Source organism: Schistocerca serialis, chromosome 3, assembly GCF_023864345.2.
Source record: "Schistocerca serialis cubense isolate TAMUIC-IGC-003099 chromosome 3, iqSchSeri2.2, whole genome shotgun sequence".
Lineage (NCBI taxonomy): Eukaryota > Metazoa > Arthropoda > Insecta > Orthoptera > Acrididae > Schistocerca > Schistocerca serialis.
This window is the reverse complement of record NC_064640.1, coordinates 46945-65552: the sequence shown is the minus strand read 5'-3', so window position 1 is coordinate 65552 and position 18608 is coordinate 46945.

The following is an 18608-nucleotide window of genomic DNA, read 5'->3' as shown; positions in this document are numbered from 1 at the left end:
AAGCCACGTAACTCGAGAGAATGTGAAAAGTGTTAATATGTAGTAAAAGCCTAAGAAAACCTCCCGTTTCCGTCATTTACTATCGAATCGACATAACGCTATATCGTCACATTGGTCGCTTTTCTCTCTGAATCGGCTACATTTATCGTCTACAAGCACTTGTCGCGTGCTGCGGTATGTGGAGACACTACAAGCAGCACAGTAGAATACAGAAGAACCATCTAAGTGAATGCAATCAGCCAGTAAGAAGAGCTACATTTCGAGTTTTAGTTATCGATTATTGAATAATTGCCTTGTTTGGTGCCTTGGACATGACCAAGGACCTTAAGATTATGCATGAACCGAGGACTGGAAGCCACGTAACTCGAGAGAATGTGAAAAGTGTTAATATGTAGTAAAAGCCTAAGAAAACCTCCCGTTTCCGTCATTTACTATCGAATCGACATAACGCTATATCGTCACATTGGTCGCTTTTCTCTCTGAATCGGCTACACTTATCGTCTACAAGCACTTGTCGCGTGCTGCGGTATGTGGAGACACTACAAACAGCATAGTAGAACACAGAAGTAGCATCTAAGTTGATGCAATCAGCCAGTAAGAAGAGCTACATTTCAAGTTAAAGTTAGCGATTATTGAATTATTGGCTGGTTTGGTGTATTGGACATGCCCGAGGACCTTAAGATTTTGCATGAACCAAGGATTGGCAGCCACGTAACACGAGAAAATGTGAAACGTGTTAATATGTAGTAAAAACTAAAGATAATCTACCGTTTCCGTCATCGACATAACGCCAGATCGTCACGTTGGTCGCTTTTCTCTCTGAAATCGTTATATTTATCGTCTGCAAGCTCTTGTCGCGTGCTGAGGTACGCGAAGACAGTACAAACAGCACAGTAGAACACAGAAGAAGCATCTAAGTTGATGCAATCGGCCAGTAAGAAGAGCTAAATTTTATGTTTCAGTTATCGATTATTAAATAATTGGCTGGTTTGGTGCCTTGGACATGGCCGAGGACCTTCAGATTTTGCATAAACCGAGGTCTGACAGCGACGTAACACGATAAAATGTGAAAAGTGGAAAATATATAGTAATAACCTAAGATAATCTCCAGTTCCCGTCATTTTGTATCGTATCGACATAACGCCAGATCGTCACACTTGTAGCTTTTCTCTCTGAAATGGTTGTATTTATCGTCTGCAAGCCCTTGTCGCGTGCTTCGGTGTGCGGAGACACTACAAACAGCACAGTGGAACACAGAAGAAGCATCTACGTAGATCCAATCGGCCAGTAAGAAGAGTCAAATTTTATGTTTCAGTTATCGATTATTAAATTATTGGCTGGTTTGGTGCCTTGGACATGACCGAGGATCTTCAGATTCTGCATAAACCGAGGACTGGCCGCCACGTCACACGATAAAATGTGAAGAGTGTTAATATGTAGGAAAAACCTCAGAAAATCTCCCGTTTCCGTCATTTACTATCGAATCGACATAACGCCAGATAGCCACATTGGTTGCTTTTCTCTCTCAAACGGTTACATTTATCGTCTGCAAGGCCTTGTCGCGTGCTGCGGTACACAAAGACACTACAAACAGCACAGTACAACACAGAAGAAGCATCTAGGTTGATGCAATCGGCCAGTAAGAAGAGCTACATTTCAAGTTTGAGCTATCAGTTATTGAATTATTGGCTGGTTTGGCGCATTGGACGTGACCGAGGACCTTAAGATTATGCATGAACCGAGGACTGGCAGCCAAGTAACACGAGAAAAAGTGAAAAGTGTTAATATGTAGGAAAAACCTAACAAAATCTCTCGTTTCCAACATTTACTATCGAATCGACATAACGCTTGATCGTCACATTGGTCACTTTTCTCTCTGAAACGGATACATTTATCGTCTTCAAGCACTAGTCGCATGCTGCGGTATGCGGAGACGCTGCAAGCCGCACAGTAGAACACAGAAGAAGCATCTAAGTTGATGCAATCGGCCAGTAAGGAGAGCTACATTTCAAATTTTAGTTATCGATTATTAAATTATTAGCTGGTTTGGTGCCTTGGTCTTGACCGAGGACCTTAAGATATTGCATGAACCGAGGACTGGCAGCCACGTAACACAATAAAATGTGAAAAGTGTTAATATGTAGTAAAAACTTAAGAAAATCTCCCGTTTCCGTCATTTACTATCGAATCGACATAACGCCAGGTCGTCACATTGGTCGCTTTTCTCTCTGAAACGGTTACATTTATCGTCTGCAAGCCACTGTCTTGTGCTGCGGCATGCGGAGACACTACAAGCAGCACAGTAGAACACAGAAGAAGCATCTAAGTTGATGCAATTCGCCAGTAATGAGAGCTACATTTCAAGTTTTAGTTATCGGTAATTGAATTATTGGCTGGTTTGGTGCCTTGGACATGACCGAGGACCTTAAGATTTTGCATTAACCGAGGACTGGCAGGCACGAAACACCAGAAAATGTGAAACGTGTTAATATGTAATAATAACCTAATAGAGTCTCCCGTTTCCGTCATTTACTATCGAATCGACGTAACACCAGGTCGTCACATTGGTCGCTTTTCTCTCTGAAACGGTTACATTTATTGTCTGCATGCCCTTGTCGCATGCTGCGGTTTGCGGAGATACTACAAGCAGCACAGTAGAACACAGAAGAAGCATCTAAGTTGATGCTATCGGCCAGTAAGAAGAGCTACATTTCAAGTTTTAGTTATCGATTATTGAATTATTGGCTGGTTTGTTGCCTTGGACATGACCGAGGACCTTAAGATTTTGCATGAACCGAGGACTGGAAGCCACGTAACACGAGAAATTGTGAAAAGTGTTAATATGTAGTAAAAACCTAAGAAAATCTCTCGTTTCTATCATTTACTATCGAATCGACATAACGCCTGATCATCACATTGGTCGCTTTCTTTCTAAAACGGTTACATTTTTTTCCTGCAAGCGCTTGTCGCATGCTGCGGTATGCGGAGACACTACAAGCAGCACAGTAGAACACAGAAGAAGCATCCACGTTGATGCAATCGGCCAGTAAGAAGAGCTACATTTCAAGTTTGAGCTATCAGTTATTGAATTATTGGCTGGTTTGGTGCATTGGACGTGACCGAGGACCTTAAGATTATGCATGAACCGAGGACTGGCAGCCACGTAACTCGAGAAAATGTGAAAAGTGTTAATATGTAGTAAAAACCTAAGAAAATCTCCCGTTTCCGTCAGTTACTATCGGATCGACATAACGCCAGGTCGTCACATTGGTCGCTTTTCTCTACGAAACGGTTACATTTATCGTCTGCAAGCCATTTTCTTGTGCAGCGGCATGCGGAGACACACAAGCAGCACAGTAGAGCACTGAATAAGCATATAAGTTGATGCAGTCGGCCAGTAAGAAGAGCTACATTTCAAGTTTTAGTTATCGATTATTGAATTATTGGCTGGTTTGGTGCCTTGGACAAGACCGAGGACTTAAGGATTTTGCATGACCCAAGGACTGGCAGCCACGTAACACGAGAAAATGTGATAAGTGTTAATATGTAGTAAAAACGTAAAAAAATCTCCCATTTCCGTCATTTACTGTCGAATCGACTTAACGCCAGATCGTCACATTGGTCGCTATTCTCTCTGAAACGGTAACAATTATCGTCTGCAAGCCCTTGTCGCATGCTGCGGTATGCGGAGACACTACAAGCAGCACAGTAGAACACAGAAGAAGCATCTAAGTTGATGCAATCGGCCAGTAAGAAAAGCTACATTTCAATCTTAGTTATCGATTATTGAATAATTGACCGGTTTGTTGCCTTGGACATGACCGAGGACCTTAAGATTTTGCATTAGCCCGAGGAGTGGCAGCCACGTAACACGAGAAAATGCGAAAAGTGTAGATCTGTAGTAAAAACCTAAGAAAATCACCCGTTTCCGTCATCGACATAACACCGGATCGTAACCTTGGTCGCTTTTCTCTCTGAAACTGTTACTTTTTCGTCTGCAAGCCCTTGTCGCGTGCTGCGGTATGCGGTGACACTACTAGCACCAGAGTACAACACAGAAAAAGCATCTACGTTGATGCAATCGGCCATTAAGAACGTCTACATTTCATGTTTTAGTTATCGATTATTGAATGATTGGCTGGTCTGGTGCCTTGGACAAGGCCGAGGACCTTAAGATTTTGCATTAACCGAGGACTGGCAGGCACGTAACAAGAGAAAATGTGGAAAGTGTTAATATGAAGTAATAACCTAAAAAAATCTCCCCTTTCCGTCATTTACTATCGAATCGACATAACGCCAGGTCGTCACATTGGTCGCTTTTCTCTCTGAAACGGTTACATTTATCATCTGCAAGTCCTTGTCGCGTGCTGCGGTATGCGGAGACACTACAAACAGCACAGTAGAACACAGAAGAAGCATCTAAGTTGATGCAATCGGCCAGTAAGAAGAGCTAAATTTTATGTTTCAGTTATTGATTATCAAATTATTGGCTGGTTTGGTGCCTTGGACATGACCGAGGAAATTAAGATTTTGCATTAACCGAGGACTGGCAGGCACGTAACAAGAGAAAATGTGGAAAGTGTTAATATGAAGTAATAACCTAAAAAAATCTCCCCTTTCCGTCGTTTACTATCGAATCGACATAACGCCAGATAGCCACAGTGGTTGCTTTTCTCTCTGAAACGGTTTTATTTATCGTCTGCAAGCCCTTGTCGCGTGCTGCGGTATGCGGATACACTACAAGCAGCACAATAGAACACCAAAGAAGCATCTAAGTTGATGCAATCGGCCAGTAAGAAGAGCTACATTTCAAGATTTAGTTATCGATTATTGAATTATTGGCTGGTTTGGTGCCTTGGACATGACCGAGGAGATTAAGATTTTGCATGAATCGAGGACTGGAAGCCACGTAACACGAGAAAATGTGAAAAGTGTTAATATGTAGTAAAAACCTAACAATTTCTCTCGTTTCCATCATTTACTATCGTATCGACATAACGCCAGGTCGTCACATTGGTCGCTTTTCTCTCTGAAACGGTTACATTTATCATCTGCAAGTCCTTGTCGCATGCTGCGGTATGTGGAGACACTACAAGCAGCACAGTAGAATACAGAAGCACCATCTAAGTTGATGCAATCAGCCAGTAAGAAGAGCTACATTTCAAGTTTTAGTTATCGATTATTGAATTATTGGCTGGTTTGGTGTGTTGGACATGCCCGAGGACCTTAAGATTTTGCAAGAACCAAGGATTGGCAGCCACGTAACACGAGAAAATGTGAAACGTGTTAATAAGTAGTAAAAACCTAAGGAAATCTCCCGTTTCCGTCATTTACTATCGAACCGACATAGCGCTATATCGTCACGTTGGTCGCTTTTCTCTCTGAATCGGCTACATTTATCGTCTGCAAGCCCTTGTCGCGTGCTGCGGTATGCGGAGACACTACAAGCAGCACAGTAGAACACAGAAGAAGCATCTAAGTTGTTGCAATCGGCCAGTAAGAAAAGGTACATTGCAAGTTTTAGTTATCGATTATTGAATTATTACCTGCTTTGGTGCCTTGGACACGTCCGAGGAACTTAATATTTTGCATGAACCGAGGACTGGCAGCCACGTAACACGAAAAAATGTGAAAAGTGCTAATATGTAGTGAAAACCTAAGAAAATCTCCTGTTTCCGTCATTTGCTATCGAATCGACACAACGCCAGATCGTCACATTGGTCGCTTTTCTCTCTGAAACGGTTACATTCATCGTCTGCAAGCCCTTGTCGCGTGCTGCGGTATGCGGAGACACTACAAGCAGCACAGTTCAACACAGGGAGGCATCTAAGTTGATGCAATCGGCCAGTAAGGAGAGCTACATTTCAAGTATTAGTTATAGATTATTGAATTATTGGCCGGTTTGGTGCCTTGGACATGACCGAGGACTTGAAGATTTTGCATTAGCCGAGGACTGGCAGGCACGTAACACTAGAAAATGTGAAAAGTGTTACTATGTAGTAAATACCTAAGAAAATCTCCCGTTTCCGTCATCGACATAACGCCAGATCGTCACATCGGCCGCTTTTCTCTCTTAAATGGTTACATTCATCGTCTGCAAGCCCTAGTCGCGTGCTGCGGTATGCGGAGACACTACAAGCAGCACAGTATAACACAGAAGAAGCATCTTCTGTGTTCTACTGAGCTGCTTGTAGTGCCTGCGCATACCGCAGCACACGACAAGGGCTTGCAGTCGATAAATGTGACCGTTTCAGTGAGAAAAGCGACCAATGTGACGATCAGGCGTCATTTCGATGACGGATGCGGGAGATTTTCTTAGGTTTTTACTACATTTTACACTTTTCACATTTTCTCGTGTTATGTGGGTGCCAGTCCTCTGCTCATGCAAAATCTTAAGGTTCTCGGTCATGTCCAAGGCACCAAACCAGCCAATAATTCAATAATCGATAACTAAACTATAAATGTAGCTCTTCTTACTGGCCGATTGCATCAACTTAGGTGCTGCTTCTGAGTTCTACTGTGCTGCTTGTAGTGTCTCCGAATACCGCAGCACGCGACAAGGGCTTGCAGACGATAAATGTAACCGTTTCAGATAGATAAGCGAGTAATGTGACGATCGGGCGTTATGGCGATGACGGAAACGGGAGATTTTCTTAGGTTTTTATTACATATTCACACTTTTCACATTTTCTCGTGTTGCGTGGCTGCCGGTCCTCGGTTCATGCAAAATGTTTAGGCCCTGTGTCATGTCCAAGGCACCAAACCTGACAATAATTCAATAATCGATAACAAATGCTTAAAATGTAGCTCTTCTTACTGGCCGATTGCATCAACTTAGATGCTTCTTCTGTGTTCTACTGTGCTGCTTGTAGTGTCTCCGCATACCGCAGCACGCGACAAGGGCTTGCAGACGATAAATGTAAACATTTCAGAGAGAAAAAACGACCAATGTGACGATCGGCGTTATGTCGATTCGATAGTAAATGAAGGAAACCGGTGATTTTCTTAGGTTTTTACTACATATTAACACTTTTCACATTATCCCGTGTTACGTGGCTGCCAGTCCACGGTTCATGCAAAATCTTAAGGTCCTCGGACATGTCCAAGGCACCAAACAAGCCAAATATTTCATTTATTGATAACTAAAACTTGAAATGTAGCTCTTCTTACTTTCCGATTGCATCAACTTAGATGCTTCTTCTGTGTTCTACTGTACTGCTTGTAGTGTCTCCGCATACCGCAGCACGCGACAAGGGCTTGCAGACGATAAATGTAACCGTTTCAGAGAGAAAGGCCACCAATGTGACGATCTGGCGTTATGTCGATTCGATAGTAATGAAGGAAACGGGAGATTCTCTTAGGTTTTTTCTACATATTAACACTTTTCACACTTTCTCGTGTTACGTAGCTGCCAATTCTCGGTTCATGCGAAATCGTAATGTCCTCAGTCATGTCCAAGGCACCATACCAGCCTATAATTCAATAATCGATAACTAAAAGTTGAAATGTAGCTCTTCTTACTGGCCGAATGCATCAACTTCGATGCTTCTTCTGTGTTCTACTGTGCTGCTTGTAGTGGCTCCGCATAACGAAGCACGCGGCAAGGGCTTGCAGACGACAAATGTAACCGTTTCAGAGAAAAGCGACCAACGTGACGATCTGGCGCTATGTCGATTCGATAGTAAATGACGGAAACGGGAGATTTTCTTAGGTTTTTACTACATATTACGTCTTTTCACATTTTCTCGTGTTACGTGGCTGCCAAATCTCGGTTCATGCAAAATCTAAAGGTCCACGGTCATGTCCAAGGCACCAAACCAGCCTATACTTCAATAATCGACAAGTAAAACTTGAAATGTAGATCTTCTTACTGGCCGATTGCATCAACTTAGATGCTTCTTCTGTGTTCTACTGTACTGCTTGTAGTGTCTCCGCATACCGCACCACACGACAAGGGCTTGCAGACGATAAATGTAACCATTTCAGAGAGAAAAACGACCAATGTGACGATCGGGCGTTATGTCGATTCGATAGTAAATGAAGGAAACCGGTGATTTTCTTAGGTTTTTACTACATATTAACACTTTTCACATTATCTCGTGTTACGTGGCTGCCAGTCCTCGGTTCATGCAAAATCTTAAGGTCCTCGGACATGCCCAAGGCACCACACAAGCCAAATATTTCATTAATCGATAACTAAAACTTGAAATGTAGCTCTTCTTACTGACCGATTGCATCAACTTAGATGTATCTTCTAAGTTCTACTATGCTGCTTGTAGTGTCTCCGCATACCGCAGCACGCGACAAGGGCTTGCAGACGATAATTGTAACCCTGTCAGAGAGAAAAGCGGCCAATGTGAAGATCTGGCGTTTTGTCGGTGACGGAAAGGGGAGATTTTCTTAAGTTTTTGCTACATATTAACACTTTTCACAAATTTCTCGTGTTACGTGGCTTCCAGTCCTCGGTTCATGCAAAATCTTAAGGTCCTCGGTAATGTCCAAGGCACCAAACCAGCCAAATATTTCAATATTCGATAACTAAAACTTGAAATGTAGCTCTTCTTACTGGCCGATTGCATCAACTTAGATGCTTCTTCTGTGTTCTAATGTGCTGCATGTAGTGTCTCCGCATACCGCAGCATGCGACAAGGGCTTGCAGACGATAAATGTAACCGTTTCAGAGAAAAGCGACCAACGTGGCGATCTGGCGCTATGTCGATTCGATAGTAAATGACGGAAACGGGAGATTTTCTTAGGTTTTTACTACATATTACGTCTTTTCACATTTTCTCGTGTTACGTGGCTGCCAAATCTCGGTTCATGCAAAATCTAAAGGTCCACGGTCATGTCCAAGGCACCAAACCAGCCTATACTTCAATAATCGACAAGTAAAACTTGAAATGTAGATCTTCTTACTGGCCGATTGCTTCAACTTAGATGCTTCTTCTGTGTTCTACTGTACTGCTTGTAGTGTCTCCGCATACCGCAGCACACGACAAGGGCTTGCAGACGATAAATGTAACCATTTCAGAGAGAAAAACGACCAATGTGACGATCGGGCGTTATGTCGATTCGATAGTAAATGAAGGAAACCGGTGATTTTCTTAGGTTTTTACTACATATTAACACTTTTCACATTATCTCGTGTTACGTGGCTGCCAGTCCTCGGTTCATGCAAAATCTTAAGGTCCTCGGACATGCCCAAGGCACCACACAAGCCAAATATTTCATTAATCGCTAACTAAAACTTGAAATGTAGCTCTTCTTACTGACCGATTGCATCAACTTAGATGTATCTTCTAAGTTCTACTGTGCTGCTTGTAGTGTCTCCGCATACCGCAGCACGCGACAAGGGCTTGCAGACGATAATTGTAACCCTGTCAGAGAGAAAAGCGGCCAATGTGAAGATCTGGCGTTTTGTCGGTGACGGAAAGGGGAGATTTTCTTAAGTTTTTGCTACATATTAACACTTTTCACAAATTTCTCGTGTTACGTGGCTGCCAGTCCTCGGTTCATGCAAAATCTTAAGGTCCTCGGTAATGTCCAAGGCACCAAACCAGCCAAATATTTCAATATTCGATAACTAAAACTTGAAATGTAGCTCTCCTTACTGGCCGATTGCATCAACTTAGATGCTTCTTCTGTGTTCTACTGTGCTGCATGTAGTGTCTCCGCATACCGCAGCATGCGACAAGGGCTTGCAGACGATAAATGTAACCGTTTCAGAGAAAAGCGACCAACGTGGCGATCTGGCGCTATGTCGATTCGATAGTAAATGACGGAAACGGGAGATTTTCTTAGGTTTTTACTACATATTGACACTTTTCACACTTTCTCGTGTTACGTAGCTTCCAATTCTCGGTTCATGCAAAATCATAAGGTCCTCGGTCATGTCCAAGGCACGAAACCAGCCTATAATTCAATAATCGATAACTAAAATTTGAAATGTAGATCTTCTTACTGGCCGATTGCATCAACTTAAATGCTTCTTCTGTGATCTACTGTACTGCTTGTAGTGTCTCCGAAAACCGCAGCACACGACAAGCACTTGCAGACGATAAATGTAACCGTTTCAGAGAGAAAAGAGACCGATGTGACGATCTGGCGTTATGTCGATGACGTAAACGGGAGATTTTCTTAGGTTTTTACAACTTATTAACGCTTTTCACATTTCTTCGTGTTACGTGGCTACCAGTCCTCGGTTCACGCAAAATCTTAAGGTCCTCGGTCATGTCGAAGGCACCAAAAAAGCCAATAATTCAAAAATCGATAACTAATAGTTGAAATGTAGCTCTTCTTACTGGCCGAATGCATCAACTTAGATGCTGAAACGTCCCCTTTTGAACAATTATACATGACTGTGCTTAAACTGACACACAATATTTTGTTAGCGGAACGCAATCTCACTTTCAAAATTCCCTACAAAAGAATGGCCCTGACTAACATTAAACTATACCTTTCACCAATCACTTACCTCACAAAAATCTTCGTTGCTCAAGCTACTGCAATACAGCGAGCGCCACTACTGCCAGCTAAATAAAAGATTCAAACCATGGAAGGCACTAACTACTGATAGGGATAGTTAGCAAATGAAAGATATTAATAGAGAACAAACAATGTATTTACCTTGATATCATCATATATAAATATAGCAGTTCATGACAAATTTCAAAACTCCGCCATCTCTCTCCCCACATCCACCACTGCTAGCGGCTCACCTCCAACTGCGCAACGCTACGCGCTGTTCACATCCAGTTGCCGCTGCCCAACACTACAATGGCAGACAACAATGCAAACTAGACACAGACTGCACACAGCACAGCCAGTGATTTTCATATAGAGGTTGCGTTACCAATAAAAAAACCTAAACAGCCTACTTACAATGCTTCTTCTGTGTTCTACTGTGCTGCATGTAGTGTCTCCGCATACCGCAGCACGCGACAAGGGCTTGCAGACGATAAATGTAACCGTTTCAGAGAAAAGCGACCAACGTGACGATCTGGCGCTATGTCGATTCGATAGTAAATGACGGAAACGGGAGATTTTCTTAGGTTTTTACTACATATTAACACTTTTCACATTTTCTCGTGTTGCGTGGCTGCCGGTCCTCGGTTCATGCAAAATGTTAAGGTCCTCGGTCATGTCCAAGGCACCAAACCTGCCAATAATTCAATAATCGATAACAAATGCTTAAAATGTAGCTCCTCTTACTGGCAGATTGCATCAACTTAGATGCTTCTTCTGTGTTCTACTGTGCTGGTTGTAGAGTCTCCGCATACCGCAGCACGCGACAAGGCCTTGCAGACGATAAATGTAACCGTTTGAGAAAGAAAAGCAACCAATGTGACGATCTGGCGTTATGTCGATGTCGGAAACGGGAGATTTTCTTAGGTTTTTTACTACATATTTACACTTTTCACATTTTTTCATGTTACGTGGCTGCAAGTCCTCGGTTCATGCAAAATCTTAAGGTCCTCGGTCGTGTCCAAGGCACCAAACCAGCCAATAATTCAATAATCCATAACTAAAACTTGAAAGGTAGGTCTCCCTATTGGCCGATAGCATCAACTTAGATGCTTCTTCTGTGTTCTGCCGTGCTGCTTGTAGTGTCTCCGCATACCGCAGAACGCGACAGGGGCTTACAGACATTAAAAAAAATAAAACCGTTTCAGAGAGAAAAGCCACCAATGTAACGATCTGGCGTTATGTCGATTCGGTAGTAATGAAGGAAACGGGAGATTCTCTTAGGTTTTTACAACATATTGACACTTTTCACACTTTCTCGTGTTACGTAGCTTCCAATTCTCGGTTCATGCAAAATCGTAAGGTCCTCGGTGATGTCCAAGGCACCAAACCAGCCTATAATTCAATAATCGATAGCTAAATTTTGAAATGTAGATCTTCTTACTGGTGGATTGCATCAACTTAGATGCTTCTTCTGTGATCTACTGTACTGCTTGTAGTGTCTCCGCAAACCGCAGCACACGACAAGCACTTGCAGACGATAAATGTAACCGTTTCAGAGAGAAAAGGGACCAATGTGACGATCTGGCGTTATGTCGATGACGTAAACGGGAGATTTTCTTAGGTTTTTACAACATATTAACGCTTGTCACGTTTCTTCGTGTTACGTGGCTGCCAGTCCTCGGTTCATGCAAAATCTTAAGGTCCTCGGTCATGTCCAAGGCACCAAAAAAGCCAATAATTCAAAAATCGATAACTAAAAGTTGAAATGTAGCTCTTCTTACTGGCCGAATGCATCAACTTAGATGCTTCTTCTGTGTTCTACTGTGCTGCATGTAGTGTCTCCGCATACCGCAGCACGCGACAAGGGCTTGCAGACGTTAAATGTAACCGTTTCAGAGAAAAGCGACCAACGTGACGATCTGGCGCTATGTCGATTCGATAGTAAATGACGGAAACGGGAGATTTTCTTAGGTTTTTACTACATATTAACACTTTTCACATTTTCTCGTGTTGCGTGGCTGCCGGCCCTCGGTTGATGCAAAATGTTAAGGTCCTCGGTCATGTCCAAGGCACCAAACCTGCCAATAATTCAATAATCGATAACAAATGCTTAAAATGTAGCTCTTCTTACTGGCCGATTGCATCAACTTAGATGCTTCTTCTGTGTTCTACTGTGCTGATTGTAGTGTCTCCGCATACCGCAGCACGCGACAAGGGTTTGCAGACGATAAATGTAACCGTTTCAGAGAGAAAGGCGACCAATGTGACGATCTGGCGTTATGTCGATTCGATAGTAAAAGAAGGAATTGGGAGATTTTCTTAGGTTTTTACTACACGCTTGTAGTGTCTCCGCATACCGCAGCACACGACAAGGGCTTGCAGACGATAGATGTAACCGTTTCAGAGAAAAAAGCGACCAATGTGACGATCTGTCGTTATGTCGATGACGGAAAGGGGTGATTTTCTTAGGTTTTTACTACACATTAACACTTTTCACATTTTCTCGTGGTACGTGGCTGCGAGTCCTTCGTTCATGCAAAATCGTAAGGTTCGCGATCATGTCCAAGGTACCAAACCAGCCAATTTTTCAATAATCGATAACTAAAACGTGAAATGTAGCTCTTCTTACTGGCCGAATGCATCAACTTAGATGCTTCTTCTGTGTTCTACTATGCTGCTTGTAGTGTCTCCGCATACCGCAGCACGCGACAAGGGCCTGCAGACGATAAATGTAACCGTATCAGAGAGAAAAGCGACGAATGTGACGATCTGGCGTTATGTCGATTCGATAGTAAATGACGGAAACGGGAGATTTTCTTAGGATTTTACTACATATTAACACTTTTCACATTTTCTCGTGTTAAGTCGCTGCCAGTCGTCGGTTCATGCAATACCTTAAGGTCCTCGGTCATGTCCAAGGCACCAATCCAGCCAATAATTCAATTATCGATAGCAAAAACTTGAACTGTAGCTCTTCTTACTGGCCGGTTGCATCAACTTAGATGCTTCTTCTGTGTTCTACTGTGTTGCTTCTAGTGTCTCCGCATACCGCAGCACGCGACAAGGGCTTGGTAGACGATAGATGTAACCGTATCAGAGAGAAAAGCGACGAATGTGACGATCTGGTGTTATGTCGATTCGATAGTAAATGACGGAAACGGGAGATTTTCTTAGGTTTTTACTACATATTTACACTTTTCACATTTTTTCGTGTTACTTGGCTGCCAGTCCTCGGTTCATGCAAAATCTTAAGGTCCTCGGTCGTGTCCAAGGCACCAAACCAGCCAATAATTCAATACTCCAAAACTAAAACTTGAAAGGTAGGTCTCCCTATTGGCCGATTGCATCAACTTAGATGCTTCTTCTGTGTTCTGCTGTGCTGCTTGTAGTGTCTCCGCGTACCGCAGCACGCGACAAGAGCTTGCAGACGATAAATGTAACCGTTTCAGAGAGAAAAGCGACCAATGTGACGATCTGTCGTTATGTCGATGACGGGAAGGGGTGATTTTCTTGGGTATTTACAACATATTAACACTTTTCACATTTTATCGTGTTACGTGGCTGCCAATTCTCGGTTCATGCAAAATCTTAAGGTCCTCAGTCATGTCCAAGGCTCCAAACCAGCCTATAATTCAATAACCGATAAGTAAAACTTGCAATGTAGATCTTCTTACTGGCCGATTCCATCAACTTAGATGCTTCTTCTGTGTTCTACTGTACTGCTTGTAGCCGGCCGAAGTGGCCGTGCGGTTAAAGGCGCTGCAGTCTGGAACCGCAAGACCGCTACGGTCGCAGGTTCGAATCCTGCCTCGGGCCTGGATGTTTGTGATGTCCTTAGGTTAGTTAGGTTTAACTAGTTCTCTGAAATGGTTACATTTATCGTCTGCAAGCCCTTGTCGTGTGCTGCGGTATGCGGAGACACTACAAGCAGTACAGTAGAACACAGAAGAAGCATCTAAGTTGATGCGACCAATGTGACGATCTGGCGTTATGTCGATTCGATAGTAAATGACGGAAACAGGAGATTTTCTTAGGTTTTTACTACATATTAACACTTTTTACATTATCTCGTGTTACGTGGCTGCCAGTCCTCGGTTCGTGCAAAATCTTAGGGTCCTCGGACATGTCCAAGGCACCAAACCAGCAAAATATTTCAATAATCGTTAACTAAAACTTGAAATATACCTCTTCTTACTGGCCGATTGCATCAACTTAGATGTTTCTTCTCTGTTCTACTGTGCTGGTTGTAGTGTCTCCGCATACCGCAGCACGCGACAAGGGCTTGCAGACGATAAATGTAACCGTTTCAGGGAGTAAAGCGACCAATGTGACGAACTGGCGTTATGTCGATTCGATAGTAAATGAAGGAAACGGGAGATTTTCTTACGATTTTACTACATATTAACACTTTTCACATGTGTAAGTAGGCTGTTTAGGTTTTTTTATTGGTAACGCCACCTCTGTATGAAATCACTGGCTGTGCTGTGTGCAGTCTGTGGCTGCTTTGCATTATTGTAATACTCGCCATTGTAGTGTTAGGCAGCTGGCTGTGAACATCGCGTAGCGTTGCGCAGTTGGAGGTGAGCCGCCAGCAGCGATGGATGTGGGGAGAGAGATGGCGGAGTTTTGTAATTTGTCATGAACTGCTATATATATTATGACTTTTGATGGTACTAAGGTAAATACATTATTTGTTCTCTATTAATATCTTTCATTTGCTAACTGTCCCTATCAGTAGTTAGTGCCTTCGTAGTTTGAATCATTTATTTTGCTGGCAGTAGTGGCTCGCTGTACTGCAGTAGTTATAGTAATGAAGATTTTTGTGAGGTAAGTGATTTCTGAAAGGAATAGTTTTATGTTACTCAGGGCCATTCTTTTGCAGGGATTTTTGAAAGTCAGATTGAGTTGCGCTAAAAATATTGTATGTCAGTTTAAGCACAGTCTTGTATAATTGTCCAAAGGCGACGTCCAATCACGAAGCAGCCATAAAAGAACTGCAAATTATTGTTCATGAAAATCATGAGACCTTGCAAGCTAAATTTGACTCAGTTGCATCTACCGATTCGGTTGCGCAACTTGCAAAAGCTCAGAAAAACTTAAAGGACACAGTAGATACTCTGAAACTTGGTTCAGAAAAACACACTGAGGAAATAAGTACACTATCGGAGAAGGTAGCCGAACTTTCGGATCAGTTCACTAATTTATCTACGAAGGTAGATGATAATCTGAATGACACAAAACCGATAGTCTTTAATGACACAGAAGAGTGCGAACAAATTAGGAAACTGAAACAAAATCTGAATCAAATTAATACGCAACACCAAAGAGTAATCCGGGAAGTACAAGACCAGCTGACACAGGTAATACAAGAATTACATATTTCAGAGGACACTCGCGCTCCAGTACAGGAAGAGGGACATAGAAATACGGAACAGCCACAAAATAATAACACAGCACATTTCGGAAGTTATGAAAGAAATTGGCAAGGTGCACCGAATTTTGAAATGGAACCGCCGACACGACGTAACAATGACCGATATGCTACTCGCCGACACGATGATTTTGACTATAAGCTGTTCATTACTACACGTAAATTCAAAACATTTAAATTTCTGGCAACGACATTCATCCACAAGCATGGCTCCATCAATTCTCTCATTGTTTTCCTCCCAACTGGTCGTTAGAACACAGATTAGAATTTATGTGTGGCTACTTAGAGAATGAACCATCTGTAAGAATGCGATCGGTCATTCACGATTGCCACAGTGAAGGAGAATTTTACCATGCCTTCCTCTCAGCATATTGGTCTCAAGCCACACAAGACCGAGTAAAACATGGCATCATAATGATGAAACATTTCGAACAATCTGAATTCTCCAGTCTTGTGAAATATTTTGAAGACATGTTGCACAAGAATCAGTACCTGTCAAACCCATACAGCCCCTCAGATTTCATCCGCATTTGCTTAATCAAATTACCTGAACATTTACGACATATTATTTTAGCAGGACGTTGCAAAGACGACATTGAGGCTTTTCAGGGACTGTTACAAGAACTGGAAATTGACACTGACAATCGGGGAACGCGGAAACAGGAGCACAACAATTACAGGTCACATCTGTCACAATTCCGCGATGAAAGAAATAATAACTGGACACGACAAGGCTATTCTCACAACACATATCGTGACCAAAACAGACACCACCCGTATGACAACCGTTGGCAGAGTAGTAATAATTACAGGGAAAGATCACCTCTCCGCGGTAGTGACTATCACAGAGACAATCAGAGAAACAGACAATTTGGGAACCAAAATAATTATTATCAAGGGAGACAGAATAACTTTAGACGCAATGGTCCAGCGCGCAGTTACGATTCAGGGAGAAATTCTCCACCACTTAACCGACAAGAAAGAAACTACAGGAACTACCGACATGATGACAGACGATGTGATCGTAACGACAGACCTGAATTGCATCAGAACTGGAGGGATTTAAACAGGGCAGGGCCCTCTCGTCACGGTGAATTTGTAGAAGTTAGGTCTCCAAATCCCAATAACGACGCGCGCCAACAAAGAGACAATAGGCAATGACTCACACCGCTGGCAGCCACAAAACGTACTTATGAAACTGACGACGCAGCTGCCGTAGCTAGTAATTACGTAAAAATGGAAGACATTAGGGACATCTTTCTCCAGGAACACGACGCAAAACATAACAACATTGCATATCCTGTGATTCACATTACTGTAAATGACGTAAAATTTACGGCAGTACTTGACTCTGGCAGTCCCATTTCAGTAATTAGTGAAACAGCTTTTAGCAAATGCAACAAAGCGAACGATTGTCCCACACTTCCGTTACGTAAGATTAAATTACAAGGTGCAATCTTTGGAAAAAGTGTAGATGTACGCCAACAAACCAACATAGAATTCTTTTGTCAAAGCCACAGCTTCTCTATGAACTTTCTTATTGTTCCATTATTGTCGACGGAAATTATATTGGGAGTAGACTTTTTGAATTAATACAAAGCAATCTTAAACTTTCACGATGCTGAAATAAGTTTAGAGAAAGAAGGTAAGTCAATAGCTTTGAAATTTGAAGATTGGCTCTCAAACCATGACGAGGAAATTAATCGGCTTTACCTTCTGTTGGACATCAGTTCGGAATTTTCTACGGAACTAGACACTAACAATCACTCTGCAAGTACTGACAGGGATGATATCGACGGCATATTTGAAATTAATGAGTTAATTGAGAATAAAATTCAAACAATTGAGAATTGTAATGACACTGATAGGCAGGACCTTTTTGAGATTTTACAAGCACATTCCACAGTTTTTACTCACAAAACAGGAACAATCAAGGGATTTCATTACCAATTTCGTGTTTGTCAGCATACTAAATTTTGTGTTAGACCATACGTAATTCCAGCACATTATAGGGACCGTGTTAGAACAGAAATACAATCTATACTTAATGAGGGCATTATTGAGCCTGCAGTAAGCTCATACAACAATCCATTACATGTTGTCGAGAAGAAAAATGGATCGATCAGGCTTGTATTAGATTCGAGACAAATTAATACTATCATCATTCCTGAAACAGACAGGCCGCAAACGTTGGAAGAACTTCTTCAAAAATTTAATGGCGTAAAAGTGTTGTCTTCTATTGATCTCAGATCCAGCTTTTATCAGATCGAACTTCATCCAGAATGTAGAAAATACACAGCTTTCCTTTGTTTCGGCGTTTGTTATCAGTTTCGGAAACTTCCTTTTGGTTTGAACATTTCTTCGGCAGCATTCATTCGCGGGCTAAATTCCATTTTACCTGAGTTCTTAAAACGTCACATCACCTTATATGTGGACGATATTCTAATAGCGGAAGCTTCATGGGAACAACATAATCGCATCCTCAACAGTTTGTTACGTATTTTTGCAGAATCTGGAATTACAGTTAACTTGGAAAAGTCTGAATTCGGTAGGTCAAAGGTGAGGTTTTTGGGACATATTATTTCTTCTGAAGGTATTCAGCCGGATCCTGAAAAGTTAGAAGCAATCAGAGCCATTCCAGCTCCATCCACAAAAAGACAAGTCCGCAGTTTTCTAGGTCTCGTAAATTTTTACCGTCGTTCTCTGAACA